This window comes from Aphelocoma coerulescens, chromosome 13, assembly GCF_041296385.1.
Source record: "Aphelocoma coerulescens isolate FSJ_1873_10779 chromosome 13, UR_Acoe_1.0, whole genome shotgun sequence".
NCBI classification, from domain to species: domain Eukaryota; kingdom Metazoa; phylum Chordata; class Aves; order Passeriformes; family Corvidae; genus Aphelocoma; species Aphelocoma coerulescens.
The window spans coordinates 18,761,478-18,779,569 of NC_091027.1; the positions used below are offsets into that span (position 1 = coordinate 18,761,478).

General features: G+C 47.7%; 1 long non-coding RNA gene across 1 annotated transcript; it reads right to left on the reverse strand.

Moving 5' to 3' along the window:
• Positions 1-1,041: 1,041 nt before the first annotated feature.
• On the reverse strand, positions 1,042-2,540 carry LOC138118414 (uncharacterized). Its single transcript, XR_011155118.1, has 3 exons — positions 2,336-2,540; positions 1,769-1,879; positions 1,042-1,432 (listed from the first exon to the last, which is right to left on the reverse strand). It is a non-coding gene; the product is annotated as an uncharacterized lncRNA (long non-coding RNA).
• Positions 2,541-18,092: the final 15,552 nt, after the last annotated feature.

Below are 18,092 nucleotides of genomic sequence, written 5' to 3' on the forward strand. Positions count from 1 at the left end.
AAATTATTATTACTGTGTTTCCAAATTTCCTTTCAAGTTCCTAATTACCAACAGCCAAACCAAACTCACTTGAAGACAAGTCTGTGTCCATCCGCAGCCCTACAGCAGTGCCAAGCCAGATTCTGTTACACTGCTTAGGAAAAATGACTTTCTATGCCTTCAATGCATTTCTGGTTTTCAATAATACTTTGTCTTTTGATTCTGTTTTTGCTTCTTTCTCCTTCAGTGACTTTACCTCTGTGGAGTCCCTTGCCACCACAGATCAAGGGCTAATCTTTTCAGGTCAGTTTGTGGGAATTTAGGTAAATAAGTGCGTATTCCCATAAATCATGTCTTTTCAGAGGTCAGTGAAAGTGCGTCTATTTCCACTGCCTCTGGAGAGACTTTTAGCCCTGGGTTTTTGATAAATCAATTAAATTTCTTTTGCTGACAGACGTAAGAATAGCACTGTTTGCAAACTTATTATGTCCTTTATTTGTGAGGGACATTGGGAATGTGGCTGCCAGAATTGCATTCCCCAAAGAGTCCATCCTGAATACCTTGACTTGGTCAAATTCCCACTGACTTCAGTGGCAGGTTGAGTTGTGGAAGGAAAGCCAGTGAGATCCTGGGGGCATCAGGCAGAGCATTCCCAGCAGGGCAGGGAGGGATCCTGCCCCTGTGCCCAGCCCTGGGGGCACCTCTGGGGTGCCGTGCCCAGCTCTGGCTCCTCAGCCCAGCAGGGCCAGGGAGCTCCTGGAGCGGGGCCGGCGGAGGCTGCGCAGCTGAGGAAGGGCCTGGAGCAGCTCCGTGCCCAGCACAGGCTGAGGGAGCCGGGGCTGCTCAGCCTCGAGAGGAGCCCCAGCTGAGAGGGGCCCTCAGCCCTGGGTGTCCCTGGCTGCAGGGAGGGCTCAGGGCAGGGCCCGGGCTCTGCTCCGGGGCCCGGCAGCGGCCCCAGAGCAGCGGGCAGGGCCTGAGCGCAGCAATTCCCCCGCACAGGAGGCAGAAGTGCTGCCCTGGGCAGGGCCCGGCCCTGAGCAGAGCCCAGAGAGGCTGTGCAGTGTCCCTCGCTGGGATATTGCAGAGCTGTGTGGGCACACTGCTGTGCCCTGTGCTCTGGGATGGCCCTGCTGGGGCAGGGAGGTGCCGCCGGGGGAGCCCCTGTGGGCCCTTCAGCCTCACCCACTCTGGGGTTCTGGGTGATCCCATGAAAGCAGCAGCCGCCCAGCACGAAGGAAGTCAGTGGGCATGGAGCACACTCAGAGCAGCAGCAGCAGGAGGTTTGGTTCCAGGGTGGGTGATTTCTGCTGCTGCAGTTCCCCTGTGCTTCCATAGGCAGATGTGTGCCCAGTCTCCACAGCCCTCACACGTGCACATGGACACCACGGCACTCTTGGAAAGACAGGTGACTTCCACGAGAGGAGGAACTCCTTTTGCATGAAATGGACAGGACCTAAGTGCAGAATAAGGACAGAGAGAGAGGAGCAAGACACACTGTCTCCAAAATGAGTTTAAAAACATACAGATGTAGAAACAGGTGTTCAGGATATGTCTTTCCCACCTTACATCTCTTTCCAAGCTAATCCACATTTGAGGACACAAAATACTGTAAGCATTCCTCCTTCTTCCAATACAACTGCATTCATTCTTCCATCCCACAGCTTTCAGCACCAGGCATATTCCATCCACACAGAGCATAGCTTGCATTCCTCCTCCACCACAAACACACATCCTACTCATGGTCCTCCATGCTTGCAAATGCACAGCGAGTGGAGAATATTGTGCTCACGTAGATATTGGCTGTAGCTCCGAGGTGTGTGATCCTCTTCATCTTTGTAAGTTCTCCTCAGCTGCAGAAGTCCAGGCTCCACTGAATTGCTTCTTCTCCTTTAAAAATAATCTGTGAAAGCAGGGAGAAATGGTGATCAGACTTGTTTCAGATACATAAAGATGAGTATTTGGTGGAAAACCCCTGGCTGATCACCTGTACCTCCAGCCCAACAGTGGCTCTACTCACTGAATTAAGAGTTCTTCTGGGACATAAGGCCAGTCACAGTGCTCACCACAGACCATCTGATATATTTGATATATAATCCTGAGCAGAGCATTTGTAATGAAAATGCTGAACCATCCAAACCAGCAGTAGTAAAGCATGGCTGTGGTTTGGTTTTGTCTTGGTGCCTGGCAGACAGACACTCAGGTGGGTATTGCAGCATCGATTTGTATGACCAATTCTTTGTGGTCTCTACACTGCAAAGTAGTCATCCAAAGGACAGGCTGGGTAAGGAATTGCAGCCCTTGCAGTGTTGAGAGGGGTCGAAGGCTCACTGGAGTCCTAGAACAAGCCCTTTCTTACCATGGCATCATCAGCATCTGTAGTGAAGTCTTCAGGAGGAGATGAAGAGGTGCCCAATTCTTAACACTTAACTCTGATCTTAACACTGTAACTCTGATCTGCAGCAGCGAAATTGCCTCTGACCTTCAAAATGTCCAAGGCTCTTCGTGCTCACTTACTCCTGGCTTCTACACCAGCAGCTTTTATGGCTGTAGTATATCCCAGAAAAGCCACCTGTGGGCCCAGGCCCCTGGAAATGTTGCCAGTTGTGCCAGGACTTCTGGCTTTTTTGTAGGATGCAGCATTTGCTTTAGCCACTTTCAGTTTGTACCCAATCAAGCAAATGAGGAGGAGGGCCAACATTTCACCTGCTGCCTCAGGCCTTTTTACCTGTCCTTGCCCATCCAGGTAGCCCTTTTTAACTCACACCTGAGGCTCTGCATAGGTGTCAGGTTATTTCAAGTAATGTTGAGGATGCAATGATGAGATGAAAAATAAATTTGGGAAATGTAGGTTTAAAGGTTACTAATGGGAAAGTCAGGAAACCAGAAAATGGCACTGGTACAAAGCCTTAAATGTCTGCAAGTCTGTAACTACTCAAATTCAGCTTGGACTCCCCTTATTCTGCCCTGAGAGGTGACACATTTGCACCTTGCTGAATGGGAGAGTGAAGAGATTGTATTTCTACTGGGTCACATTTCCCCAGTTCTGTATGATACAACATCCTTGCCACAGGGATGGGAGAGTTCTGCTGCAGTCCCACCCCTCCCTCAGGCTCCCTCTCCAAGAGGCTCCTCTGCAGCTCTCTCTCCAGTCTTCACTGCTCTGAGGCGGTACAAAGTGAAAAGGAGGAAAAAGAATTAACCTGGTGTCAGTGGAAACACTACTCCTGAGTTTACCCCAGCTGCCAGATGTGGAAGTGGCTGGCAGGGGCAGAAGGGCTGCAGGTTTTGGACTGGAGCAGGTTTTGAGTTGTCATTGACTGATATTTGTGGGAAGCTCTGAACGCCCAAACCTCCTCACCCATTCTCTTGGCATCCAGCACAGCAGCTGAGGGGGCTAAAGCTGGGCTGGAAGCTGCAGCCAGGGAGTCTCACCATTAATTCTGCCATTTCACATGCAGATGCCTGCACATCTGACCTCTTTAAGAGTGATTTGATGTTTCTTTAAGAAACACCCTGTCTCTATGAAGAAATGCCAACAGAGGAGAAGTTTCAAGCTTGCTATTTTTATTTAAGCTGTTGGAACAGTATGGACATAATGTAAGTAACGGGAGCAGCCAAGAGGGTGTCTGTCAGTCAGTGACTCAGTCTTCAGATCAGACAGATGCAAGCCCATATAAACAGGTTCAGCCCTAAAGTCATGATAATAAATAATTTATTTTCATACATTTCAAAATACCAGATATAGTAAAGCGAGTGTTTTCTTTGGAAGCAGGCAGTACTGGTCGGCTGGATCTGCTTCCCGCACCAGCAATAACATGTTCTGAATGAGTGGAGGGAGATTCTGACCACCATTCTGCCAGAGCCTACTTGGTTGAAGACTGCTGAGTCTTAGGAAATCGCTCTGAAAGAAATTAATTCAGTGCTTCGAGGTATGTGGCATCGTCAGGATTTTATTCCATCACTGGAAGCAGCAGAGAGATGGAGTCAGCCAGGTGGGCATCTGGAGAAAATGGACTTTCAAGGCATTTTTTCTCATCATTGTGGGATTGCTTAGTCACCCACAGCAAATGGAAAATATCCCAGGACATTTAAAGATGATTTTAGATCATCTGAACTGCCACATAAAGCTGGGAAAGGAAACACATGGCAAAACAATCAGATGAGAGGTAGAAACATGGAAGCTTAACAGGGAATACTCTTAGGGACACTGTCCTTCATCCAGAACACTCTGTGGGATCCAGGTGCCAGTTTTCCTGTAAGGGAGATTAGGGAAACCATCCCATTCACATAGTTGCATTCAAAAACTGAGATACTGTCCTGCCTCCATTTATAGACCAAATGCAGTAAGTTTAGCAGTAAGAAATAAAAAGCTTTCTGTAGCTGCTAGAACTCTGCAAGCCCTAGCTGCTCGTGGGTTTAGCAGCAGCAAAGTCCATGGCGTTGATAAGCAGAGACATGACTTGACTTCCCAGTACAGCCTGGAAGTGTTTGTAAAGGTGACCTCAGAGCTGATGGGCAGAAGGAGAACTCTTTAATGGTCCCCACTCCCTCGGGTGCTGCTGCTGGGCAGCGAGTGCCTCTGCCAACTCAAACACCTCTCTTCAGAAGGATCACTAATGCTTTGGAATGACCATGAAATATCCAATGCTGCTTTGGAAAGTGAAGGATTAGGTTCATGGGTCCTGGAAGAGAGCACCCAGAATGGGTTTATTTGAGGGTTTTGGAAGAGGTGAAAGGGAAGAGAGTGTGGAGCAGATTCTTTCATTTAAGGTCCTTCACTGACAGGACAGGAGGACATGTGCAGGTCAGGGCACTGAAAAATAAATAGCAAAGCAGGTACAGTCACTGACAAATATTGCTACAAGCCAGGCTCTCAGGCTGGAGGCTCCAAGATATCGAATACTTTGTCAGTCTCAGCAAGCTGGTAAATAAGGAAAGGTTCTTCCACATAAGTCTTCGGGGCTGATCCTCACAAAGAGTGCTTTCAAGCCCCAGCTCCTACTTCAATACTCTGCAGCTGGGGGAGGGCACAGGGAGTCTCATTTATGCATCCAGCAGCAGTTTATGACAGGCTCCATCTCATCTCAAGGGTCTGACATAGACATGCATCGTTGTCCAATTCGCAAATTCTTGCATCTAAAAGTTTAATAAGTGCTTCATTTGATTTCTTAATGCTTTTCACAGAAAGTGAACATTTTTCCTGGCAGAGCAGGGACTGTGAGCTCTTTTATCTGCACCCCATAAAGGGCTGGGATGTCTCTTTGAGCTTGGCCAATAATTTGAAAGTAATCCAGATTTTGTTTTTCCTGCAGGTCTAAATGAAAAGTGAATGTTTTAAGTGGAGGAGTAAGAGGTACATTGAATTTGGAAATATGACCACAGTAGCAGCAGAGCTGTGGAAAAACTCAAGGAGTTACTAAACCTTTAAAACTCAATTGTTTAGAAATAAGGCGCATAGTTTAAAAATGACAGTTTGGCAAAGCTGTGTAAGTTACCCTTCCCATCTTATATTTTATTAAACCTTTGCCATATGTCCAGTCTTAACTGGCCAGGAGTGTCCCCAGGAGTGTCCCCTGGTTGCCTCCAAACCCACTAAATGACCACAGCACATCTCCAGTCATCGCTCATCAGCACTTGAAGAAGCCTTGGTGTTTTATTCTAAATTCCTGTTAGCAAAGGTGAACTCCTGCCATTTTCCTTTGGCAGTGGGTCCTCAGGAAGGGAGGCCACTGGAGGAGATGATCTTTCTCTCCCATGATACTGCAAGTATCATAAGCTGAACAGCTTTGAGTTTCTTAGGGCTGAGCTGCTTCTCTCACGCTGTAGGAACAGAAGAACATCTGGTCTTAGCTACTGTTTTTCAACTGGATCATCTTGTGCCTCACTAAAATGAATGAGAAACACATGCAAGCTGTATTTTCAAAAAGTTGTATTTCATTGATGCAACTCAAGTAGTGATTTTCACATGCAATTAGATACACAGATGTAGACAAGCAACAATTTACACACACACACTGCATTTCCAATGAGCCCCTACGAGCATTCCCAGATGCTTTACACATGGAAATAGGCACATGGAGAGGAGGCATGGGAAAGTATTCACATGTGCAATTGTATCTTCCCACAGCAATGCCTGGGAATTAGAAAGGACTGACTGAGACAATATTTTGGATGTAAAATCTGATGACACTTTCAATTCTGTTCTGCAGGCCCCACTATAAATAATGCTAATTATTAATTATGATCTGCCTACAACAGCACTTCCCCAGGCACTTTGCAACAGGCCAGAGAAAAGGAGCTCAAATCACCCTTGTGTTATTCTGCTTTTGAGAAGAGTTTTGGAACAGCCATCAGTGTCCAAAGCACTGCAGGAACAGGATAAAGATGTCCCCAAGACAGTGGTGAAGACTGAAAAACTGAAGAGCAACTGGAGCCCTTTGCTCTGGAGACAGGCTGGGAGAGCTGGGGCTGCTCATCTGGGAGAAGGGAAGACTCTGGGGAGACCTCAGAGCCTGTTCCAGTGACTAAAGGGGCTCCAGGAAAGCTGGAGAGGAACTGGGGACAAGGGATGCAGGGACAGGACAAGGGGGAATGGCTTTAAGTGCCAGAGGGCAGGGACGGATGGGATATTGGGAAGGAATTGTTCCCTGGGAGGGTGGGCAGGCCCTGGCACAGGGTGCCCAGAGCAGCTGTGGCTGCCCCTGGATCCCTGGCAGTGTCCAAGGCCAGGCTGGGACAGTGGAAGGTGTCCCTGCCCATGGCAGGGGGTGGGGCTGGATGAGCTGTAAGGTCTATAAAGTCCCTTCCAGCCCAAACCAGTCTGTGATATAGGATTCTATAACAGTCCAACCAAAACAAAGCAGGAAATAAAAGAGCATAAAAAATAAACCTTTTTTTCTCTTTTTTTATTGGTATCACATCTTGAGTCTTTTTTGAAAAAACACGGGAACATTTTCTTTACCAGAAAGGCAAAAACTGTGCTCTGAAAAATGCTTCTTCCTAGGAGGAAGAGTGAGACTTTGGGAGAAGGGAATTGCCTGGGGCATTGGCCTGGCCCTTAGAAGTGAATTCTCTCCTGCAAGGCCCCTCGTGGACGGTGTAGGCTCTCTGAGTCAGGTGACATGAGTGGAATACTTGTCTTTTATTCCTTTGATGTGTGAAGATAGAGGCAGGGTGTGGTGGCCTGAAGATGGTGCAGAGGTTGATGATGATGTAATAGGAGCCATTGATGGAAGAAAGAAAATGCTTTTTGTATTTTCGGTGCTGAAGCACTGAAAAAACCCAAATTCTAATGCCAGTAAAATATTTGTGGGTTTTTTTAGAGAGCACAGGGCATGCGATAGTGAAGGTCACTGAGGGAGCCAGTACCATGAACTTGCTCCTCCTACTGCAAGTGCTCAGTGTTGTGTGGGATGGGTTGAGGCTCACTGTGAGGATCCTGTGGGGTGTCTCAGCCCACGTGGAGATGCAGCAGTGACTCCCCAGGGTGGTTCAGCTGTGCTGTTGGGATGCAAAAGCATTTACAGCTTCAGCCATGCAGGGAGAGCACAGTGAGCACCCTGGAGGAGATGGCTGTGGGCAGCCCCAAGCGCTAATGGTCACCTCAGTGGTCACCTGGGAGAAGGAAGGGACATGGGAGGGCCTGGAGAGGGCCCATGGACAGCAGCCAGCCAAAAGTCAAAGGAGAGGTCAGGGATGGGTGAGAACAATCTTCTGGGGCAGAGGAATGGGCAGGCAGGGGCTGGGCACACGCAGGGCATGAAGACAGTGCCAGCTGGTGCATGGAGGGTCATGGGTCACAGCCACTGAGCTCCCAACAGCGGAATGCTTGGATGTGCAGGTCCTTCCACATGGAATTACCTGCTGGAGTCCTGGCTGAGAGCTGCAGCAGCCTCTGCTCATTTCTCAAAACAGATCATTGCTGTGACCCCTTCAGTCCTTGTTTCTATTAACAGGCCAAGCAAGTTCTGAGTGCCAACATACTGAAGAAGTGGAAAAGTGGGTTTACAGAAAGGAAAAAAGGGGAAGGAAAAGAAAAACAAAAGCGAAGTTATTTCCACAATGTTTGCATTCCCATATCTTAACCACAGTATTCCCAGCACGTGCATTTTTATGGCGCATCTGAAAACCAACCACAATGCAAAAGAAGCTTCAAAGTGTTTGAGGAAAGGAAAGCTGAGAGGGAGACGAAGGGAGTGAAGTCAGGCAGGGAGGAGGAGAGCATGGGAGTAGTGCCGGACTGTTCTGTCTCTCTCCTGCAGTCTCAGCCAGGACCTTGCTCTGCAGATGACCCAGGACAGCAGCACAAGTTCGGGATAGGAAGATCTGTAAAACAGTTACTTCAAAGGTTTTCATTTCCTCTTTAGTAGGTAGAAATAGCAGGGCATGACCAAAATATGTGTAAGTGCAGTTCTTTTGTCCCTGTAGGTAAAACAAAGTGAGTCCTGGTGGTGTGGCTGCTGCCCACGTGGGGAGGGGGACTGGAAGGTGTCCTGCACTGTCCCTGGTGGTGGTCACAGCTGGAGAGAGGGCAGCAGAGGCACCTGTGGTATTACACAGGATGTGCAAGTGTGGAACACTGCTGATGTCTTTGACTGGATCATGGACATTTAAGGGACCAGTGCACTTGGACAGTCAGTGTCACAGGCGGTACCAGTTTATAAACCCCTGCGGCCTGTTTGCCACCCCAGCATCTCCTCCAGGCACCGGGGACAGCAGCAGCCACTCAGCCAGTGAATTACTGTCCCCAACAAAGCTCCAAGCAGATGCCAGGAGCCACTTCTTAAGCACTGAGTCCATCCTGTGGGATGGAGCTCCTTTGCTCTCTGAGGGTTTTGTCAACACCTCAGTATTATTAAAATGCTGCTTTTAAAGTCAATTTCCTTTTCTTTTCTTTGTAGTTTATAGAGTGTTGCTGAAGACCTTCTCCCAGCCCAAAATGAGGATCAGTTCCAGGTTTGCAGTCATATCAACAGTAGCTTAGTGATTTATTTCGGAGGTGCTGGTGTAATTACCCGTACCTCACACACACCTCCCATTCACACTGAGTTCCCTGCAGCTAATGAGTCTTCTCAGAGAGGAGAAGGAGGAGGTCTGGTTGGTTCACTAAACCCCTGTGCAAGTGAATGAGCTTCTAAAATCAATCCAGTCTCTGTAAAGACAGCGTGTCCTGAAAGCTGTCAGGCCTTATTATAAATAAAAATGTCTCAGCTTCCTTAAACTGGACATTTTAGCCACCTTATGCCAACAACATCATGCTGATATTCTTTTTCTTCCACTATTTCAGTTGGGTCAAAGCATTGATGGATTTGTTTTGCCAGTATAACTTCTGTCATCTATACCAGCATGTTGCCTATACAAGGCAGGGTTCGGCCAATGCTGCCCCAAAAGGTTCTCTTAAATATTTGGATACCTGAATCCAATGTGTGCTGATACTGGAAATGTTTGCAGCAGGGATTACATTTCAGAATTGTGAAATACTGCCTTTGGTACCCACCTGAGGTTGTGTCTTTGGCAGACAACGATGGAATGAGCTTTGTCACCATCACACCCTGTTGAGGTATCTTTGTGGGACATTTTTGCACCCTGCATCAATCTGGGCATATCTGTGCATTACAGAGAGGTGATGCAAAGCCGAGCTTGCCAGGCACCTGGAGGAGGTGGGATGACCATTTGGTAGCCTGTTAGAGCAGTCAGCTGCCCATCAGCCCTTTTTGTGCAAGACAGCCATGGGTGGATCCAAGTGTGATGAGTGGACGGTGCCAGGTGCTGGCCTGGGCCTGGCCAGTGGCCACCCTGCCTGCAGAGCTGGTCGGGGCAGCCTTTGAACTCTGTCTGAACGAGCTGAGCACTGGCCCCCACATAAATGAGAGCAGCCTGGAGAGTGTTATAAATTACAGGGCCGCTCCAGCCCCAAAGGCAGGCACACATCTGGCTGGGCTCCCACCGGGGCAGCAGGGCTGGAGGTGTTGCTCTGGCTTTGCCTCACAGTCAGACTTCCCTTTCTGGGGTGATCTTCTCATGGCTGCTTGTGCTGGGCTTGGGCTGTCAGGCCTGGGAAACCTTTGCCATCTTTCCTTTGCTGGAAATACCAACCCTGATGTAAAGGGTTGCTTTCTTCATAGAACCGTCACAGAACGGTTTGGGTTTGAAGGAGCATTAAAGAACATCTAGTTCCAACCCCCAGCCATGGGCAGGGAACCTTCCCCTGACCAGGCCTTGAACTCTTCCAGGGATGGGCATCCACAACTTCTCTGAGCAACCTGATTTTTTTTCCTAAAATGAAGGCTTTTAGGTGAAAAGGAAACCTTGTGAGGAATTCCAACAATTACCACAAAAGATTGAAAAATCAATTAAGGATACATCCATAGCCTTTATTGCAGATGTCTGTGTGAGATGAGTACCAGCTCTGTGTTTTCTTGTGCTGCCCATGGGACCAGGCAGGGCAGGACGTGGCCCCAGGGTCCCCTGGGTGCTGGAGGGGGCTGTGAGGGTTTGCCTGGCCATGATTGTGTTGTGCTGGCCACCTTCCTTCTGTGATCTTAAAAATCTCTTCCCTTTATCTGGTTGCATGTTCAGGGCTGAATGCAGCTCCCAGGAAATCTTGGACAATTCAGCTGACCTGCCCAAGAGAGCAAAATTCATCTGTTTGTATCTGTGGTGTGATGATCTGGAGTCCCCCAGATGGAAGGTGCTATGGAGGTATGGAAAAATTGGATTTTTTAAGTGCTGGGGATGCCTAGAAGGGGGAGGAGGTCTGTGCATGGCTATGCCAGCCTGGGGAGTACAAAGTGGGTTCCCATATGGTCAGTTTTTAGGATTTCTCCTGTTTCAAATCTGCATAAATGGCCCACTCAAGGAGGCCAAACTATTAAAAACAGCTGACAACGAAAAAGGGGGAGGTGAACGCCAAGCAAGCAGCAAGTAAACTCTGTAACTGAGCTGACAGATGGCAAATTAATGTTGTCAAATAGAAAGAAGTACATAAAGCTAAGGAGCACTATGACCAGATTGCTTTCTTGCACATGAAGTCTTTAATCATATGGATATCCTTGCTATTTTTACTCTAATGAGATTGGGAAAGAAAAATAAGACGGAGGCATCAAATTTAAGATGAATTTGCTTTGAATCCACAAGAAATTGAAGCCCTTACAGAAACAAGGAGAATTATTTGCCAGGCAAAATTAGTGTCACAGATGAACCTGTTTGTGCTTCTGAATTTTGACATGTTTATTTTATTGGTAATATTGCTGCAGCCAAAGAGAGTAATAGCCAGGGTAGATAAGCAGGCAAAGGAAGTCGAGTGAAAAATTATGTTCATGAAGCTTTTTGCCCTTAGGCAAATGCAAAAAAAGAACCCAGCCCACCAAAACCCTTCCCTCCCACTGGTAAAAGGGGAAAAATAGGAAAAAATCCATTTCCCTTGTAAGACACAACTTGATGAAATCCCAAGGAGCCAAGTCCATGAACACCAAATTATTTGCCCATTGTGGGGTTTATACTGAGAATAGAAATTTGATTAGTTTCATGTATTTCTTTAATGGTAAGTGTGAGGATGTCTTTTAATCAAGAGGTTAATGTGGGCTCTGACAACTATTAAGGTGTTCACACCTCTGATTAAAGGGAGCATCAGCCGTGTTTGAGCAAGGAGCTTGGTAAACAAATACATCAATCATGGGAAAAGCTCCCCCAGAATGTGCATGGTCAGAGAGAGCCGCCAAGGCAGTTAAAAGGAAGCAATTTTCCACAGTGCTTGGAGGTAGGTAATATAAAATAATCCATAATTAAGTTTAATCATGGCTTATCAGGCCTTCCTAGGCCTGTGAGCATTGTAGCTAATGTTTAACATATTGCCTCAGCTCTGATGCCATTTCATTGATACAATGAGCCCCTTTTATTTGGAAGTGGCAGATGTGACAACTGTGTCTGGAGGCCAGATTCGTCACCGACATGACTCGGGATAGCTCAGCAAGTGCTGATATTGTGATCCTCTGCTAATAAAAATTGGGTTTGCTCAGTGCAGCCAATGGAACAATCCAATTCACACAGAAGAGCCCGGCCCAGCTGTTGGAATGGTCAGATCCAAGCCCCTCAGTCTTCCCCAGAGGAGGCTCAGGGCAGACCACAGCACATCCTACACCCACCTAAAGGAGGGGGCAGCCGGGGGCGTCGGGCTCTGCTCCCAGGGAACAGGGACAGGAGGAGAGGGAACGGCCTCAGGCTGGGCCAGGGGAGGCTCAGGGTGGACATCAGCAGGTCACCACATAGCCAAGTGATGGCACCAGCTGAACCAGGGGATGGCACCCCCTAAACCAGGGGCTAGCATTAAGGGCCAGGGGGTGACACCAGAGGCAGGGGTTCAGCTCTAGGCAGGAGGGGCTGTAAAGGTTCCTGTCAAGAGGAGGTGGCAGCAGTGATGGTGAGAGCAGCAGCAAGCACCTGAGCACCAGCACCAGCAGCTTTGCACCTGCACTAACTCCAGCACCAAACGTTTTTTTCTAGAGGGAACAATTTACTGAACTTTTAAATACTAACAGATTTTTTGCTGCACACAGCCAGCAGCAGCAACAAGGTCACCAAGTAAACCTTAACCTATTCCTCCCTTTGGACAGTATATTTTAGCAGAAACATAAAAAGCAGATGCTGATGTGGGAAGATGTGGTACACCACCCTAAGCTGCTCAGTCCAGTCAATGCTAGTGCTGGGAGGAAGTTGGCTTTCTTCACTTTTGCACCAGTAGTGTGTAGCATCTCAACCAGTAACTCTGGGATCTCAGAGGCTTTTAGGAAATCAGATGAATGATATATTAAAATGATGCCCTTCAGGATAAAAAGATCCAGATAAGCAGAAATATAAACAGTCCAGTAAGCCATTCTAACAGGCTGAGTGCTGAGCTCTCAATCTCAACCTGACAAGGGTCATCTGAATGGCCTCAGGCCACTGGAACTTCTTAGGAATGTGGATTCGTTTTCCCAAAATGCCCAACTTCTTGTGTACCTCTAAAGGAGAACATTTTCCCATGAGTAATCCCAGGACTGGGTGTGATTTTCAGATCTGTTGCTAACATATTAGAAGTATAGAATTCTTACTTCATTATAATGCTGTGGATCTTTTTTTCTTGGTTTCTCAGCATCTAACTAAAGCTGAGAAAAGTTTTGAAGGCATTTTTTTCCCATTTCAGAAAGAAATCCAGTTTGGAACAAAGTGGGAACTCTTCATTAATCAAAATATGCCAATTAATACTGTCAAAAGAAATGTTCATATGTACTGAGATGACATTTACAGAATTGAATTTATTATCATTAAAATCAAAAAACACCATCCTGGAAAAAAGAAAAAGTTCACTGAAATGCAAAGTAGCTTAATTTTGATAAAAAATTTGGAGGACATATTCTGCAGAGGGGACACAGTTTGAAACATCCTGGTCCACTTTGGCAGTTTTTTGGCAGAAGGGTCTTTTCTCAGAGCTTCCCTTTTAACTGGCCAAGAGAATATCTGCTGACTGTTCCTCAAATTTACCCTCCTAGCTTTATGTTTAAATGCTGGTTCCCAGTTTTTAATCCAGGACATCATATTTTCCTTTGAATTCAGAAACATCTGGACTTAGGCAGACCTCCCTTCATGTTTGCTGTGGCCTTGCTGAGCCATGCCAGGGGCTTTGTGAGCCATGTGTGATTTGCAGGCTCCAACTCTGTGAGTGCTGAAGGTCCTCAGCATCCCCCAAAGGCTGTGGGTCCCCACAGCACGTGGGGATAGACTCCTGATCCTTTATCACTGAATTTCCATAGGAAAATCCTGCCCTTGGTCTGCGAGCAGAGGGAGGACAGCCGGGCCCAGCTCAGGTGAGCTCCTCGCTAGGGGCAGAGCTCATTCAGGCACCTCACTTTAAGCAGCTCCCAGGGCAGGTGTCTCATTTTAGGCCTGTGCTTAAGCCTAAGTTTTGTGAATCAAAGCTTGAGGCTTCTCAGGGCAGGCCTGTTCTCCCTGCAGCTCCGGGGTCTGGGAAACGGGAAATGGATTTTTCTTTGGGGCTCAAAGGTTGACCATGTGAGGGTGGGCAGGCCCTGGCACAGGGTGCCCAGAGCAGTCCGTCAGCTGTGCCCAGGGCATTGGCATTTAGGTGATCCTGTTATCCCAAATGCTGGGCCTGGAGAAGGGCTCGGGGCAGCTGTCAGCCATCCCCACTCCCTCCTGAGCCTGGCAGGGATGGAGCTGTGCCCTCCTGGCAGAGCAACTTGTGCTTCCCTGCTGGTCCATGGCTGTGGGATCAGCTCTTTCAGAGCTGTGCATATAAAAACCAGCTAATAAATAAAGTGCTTGCTGTTTCTCTGCAAAAGGAAGAAAAGCTACAAAGAAAACACCTACAATTGATTTTTGTTTTTTAAAGTGCTTGGATGGGAGCTGAAAGTCTATCACAAAGATGCTTCTTTGGCTTTGATTTGACACTAGATTTCAGTTGGTCCAATGGAATTTTAATGCTATGGCCAAATATAACATCAAATAATGAAAAACTTCAATGGTAAACATTAACACAAACAGGCATCGAGTATATTAAACATCTTTTAGAATGCAACAGGCCAAATCTGCAAATTGGGAACAGGTCCCTGAGCTGGCACACTATAAAAGCAGGCTTCAGTTTGCCATCTCCAGGACCTGCTGATGGAACACAGGGAATATCTGAGCTTGACTCCATTACCTGTTTAGATTAAGCTCTGTGTAGCATTGATTCAGTTATTTATTTTGGCTACAAGGAAACGGTGTTCAAACATGGGTACCTAAATGGGATGTCCATAGCCCAAACCTGCACTAAGGGGACCAAGTGCTTGTTCTGCAAGTCTGGCCACTGAGGCCAACAGCTGAGCCTGAACCTTGCAAGGCCAGTGTTGAAAATGGGGCCAAATTTTACAAGCTCAGGGCCTTCTGTGTGTGGTTGGGGTTTTTCAAAAATGCAAAATCCCTGGTAACTCCCAGGGGGTGCAGGTGGGAGGGCTGAGAGCTGAACCAGGGACAGGGAGTGCCCCTGGAGCACAGCGTGGCCTGCCCTGGGATGGGCCCTGTCTGGCCACATCACCAACTCCTTTAAAACTTGCCCCGTCAAAATAAACCTGGAAACTGCCACAGCTCAAGTTCTGTCCACCTGAAATGGATTCATTCATTTCTCTTTCACTGCCCAGGCTTTAAGGGGTTGCTCCCACACATTCAGGTTGCAGAGATTAATGGCTAAAAAGCATCTGATGGGGGTTCAGTTGTCCTGGTTTTGGGGACACTGAGTGGTTTTTGGTGACAAGAAGTCCAGTGCTGGAGACATGCACTGTATTGAGGGGTGGTGCTCCTGCTTTTCCCAGTAAGTAAATAATAAATAATGCAATAAATATGCCCCATAATAAATCTGCCATTAAAATAATGTCTTAGCTCTAGAAGCAGTTCATGCATGAACCCCCATAGCATGCAAAGGCACAGACATGACCATTACATCCTTCTGTTGGCAACTGAGCTGGATCCCAAATGCCAGCTTCCAGCGGGGTTGTTTTCCCCACTTTGATTTTTAATTACTGATCACATGGAAGGATGGAGAGGAAAGGCCTGAGTTTTGTTGGGTTTTTTTTTGTTGTTGTTGTTCCTCATTTAATAATTTAATTTGTATTCTGATCTTCAAATCCCAATAGCATCATGTGAAGTAGAGAAACTCGGCAGGGGAGGGGGGAGGAGGGGTAGGGGAGGGAGCCAGGGCTTTCTATTTCCATATGGTGAGCCTCTCTTCCTTGCGATCACAGCTTGTCATCTGTCTTCTTTTAAACTTCAGATCCCCTGTAAAAATCTTCCCAGCAAAGAACAGGCCATAAATGTGACATAAAGACAGTCCAAGTGAAGAGATTACCCCGGGGTAATGGTGAAGCATGATTTCATTACATGATTTCTTTACACGCGGGCGTGGACGCAAGAATAACCCAGTCCCCGGGAACTGCATGTTTCTGGAGTGGTGCACAGTGGCAGGGGTGTTATTAATATTCTGGGGAGATGAGCCTGTGCATTCCCCTTTCATTTACTTGGCAGACAAAATGATTCATGTCTTCCTCATAAACTGGGGTCAGATTAAATGACCACCTTGATTTACCTGGGTTTAAAATGGATTGTCATCGTGGCCAGCCAAGCCTCCAGCCCCACTGCATCACCCTGCCAGGGACCACTCAGTCTTAATATCCCACAGCTGAAGGAAGGAATTTTTTTCTAGTTTGGAGACTTTCTGTAAAATAACAATAATGTCATCTTCTGAGGTGCAGCCGTGGGAGAACAGAACAGATATTGCACCTGGTTTTTTGTGCCCCAAATGCTGCTTACATGCAACGCTTCTGAGCATCTCTCTTAATTGAGTTATTTCATGCAAACTGTGCTTCAAAACTGAGCTGAATGGTTTATAATCTAGCTCAGTGTAATGCAAGCATCCCTGCAGTTGATCTCCATGTCTGCCCCTCGCAGTGCTGCGGGCGTGTGCGGGACAGCGCTCACAACAGCCCGTTCATCCTGAAAACCCTGGATGTCATTAAAACATGATTTCTGCAGAAAGCCCTCCCTTCCCTCCTGTGCTCTGCTCCTGCAGGAATGGTTTGTACTGGTGATGGAGCAGGAGTGCCATGGGCTGGGTCTGGCAGCGGGAGGGGAGCTGGGGAGCAGCAAAGGGGGTGCTCAGCCAGAGACCCTCCCCAGGCGTGAGCAGGGCTGCCAGAGCCCTTCAGACCATGCCCCAACCAGTGCCTGGGCATCGTGGGCATGGGGTCAGCTGGCCCAGTGCCCCGCCTGTAAGGAGGGAAATCCTTCATTGAAATGGAGACCCACTGAATGGGAATTCCGGGCTTGGGTCAAGGCATGTTTCCCATTTTAACTTTGCAATCAGCTGCTGGAGGTCCCTGCATCCTGACATAGCCAGAGCATGTCCCTGTGTCCACAGGAGCTCCACACCAGAGCCATCCTTTCTGTCTTTCTTGCCCCAGAGGTGCTGCAGAGCAGATCCAGAGGCAGAAGGAGCATTGCTGTGGAGCAGCCTTGGCACCCAGCTCACAGCCCGGTGAGGACTTGGCTGGAGGTGGCTCAGTCCCTCCAGGCATGGTGGTGTGGGGACAAAAGCTCCTCTGGGAGCTCCAGCCGTGCAGCCCTCACCTCCCACTGCCCCTGCCCCCCAGCCCTCAATTCCCACTGCCCCTGCCCCTCAATTCCCACTGCCCCTGCCCCTCACTTCCCACCGCTCCTGCCCCCCCAGCCCTCTCTGGGGCCACTCAGCAGGTGCCTCTTTTTCCTTCCCTTCCCACCTCTGCAGGTGCAGATGGAGATGTGGGGTCACCCCTCTGCAGTCCCTGCTGCAGACAAATCCAGGTCATGACCCTCCTAGAAACCCTACTGGACCTCCAGAAACTCTTGCAGGACCCAGAATGCCCAGCTGGCCCAGCCCCAAGGGCCACGGCGGCGTGGGCTGTGCCAGGGTTTCCCGATGTTCCTGCTCTGTTCCGATGAAACATTATACAGAAAGATATAGGCAAAGCATTATGCTCACAGCCTTTGCCAACAAGTTATGTTTTAATGTAATTTAACTGTAATCTCAGAGTGTTTTTGTTAGCTATAATTAGTAAAATATGTCTGTTTTCTGTGTTCCTTGAAGACGTCTGAACTCCTGCCAGTTCCCTATAGTTTTCCTGACATGCAGTGTAACAAGCAGACCACCAAAATGTATTTACCAATAACTGTTTATTTACATTCCATGAAATCTAATAACATTTGCTGCCTTCATTCGGGATAAATGCTGGCCAAAGTGTAAAGCATAGAAAAATAAACACTGCCTTACTCTCTAAACCAGTCCACAGAATATTTTATTTTTGCTCAATTTGCCCTGCCTGTTAGCATTTTGGTGTTCTGCTGCTTGGAAGTTGAAAAAAAAATCAAAAAAGGTTGAAAAAGTTCTGTAATGTATCTTCCTGTTCAGTCCAAAACCTCACAGGGATTTCCTGGACATTTTATTTTTCACTTTAAAGTTTGCATGAGGCTGGTATTTCATTTCTTTGTTTTCTGCTCTTGCAAGCGTTTGAAACCATCTTGCAGAGAAAATATCCAGGGCACTGAACAGC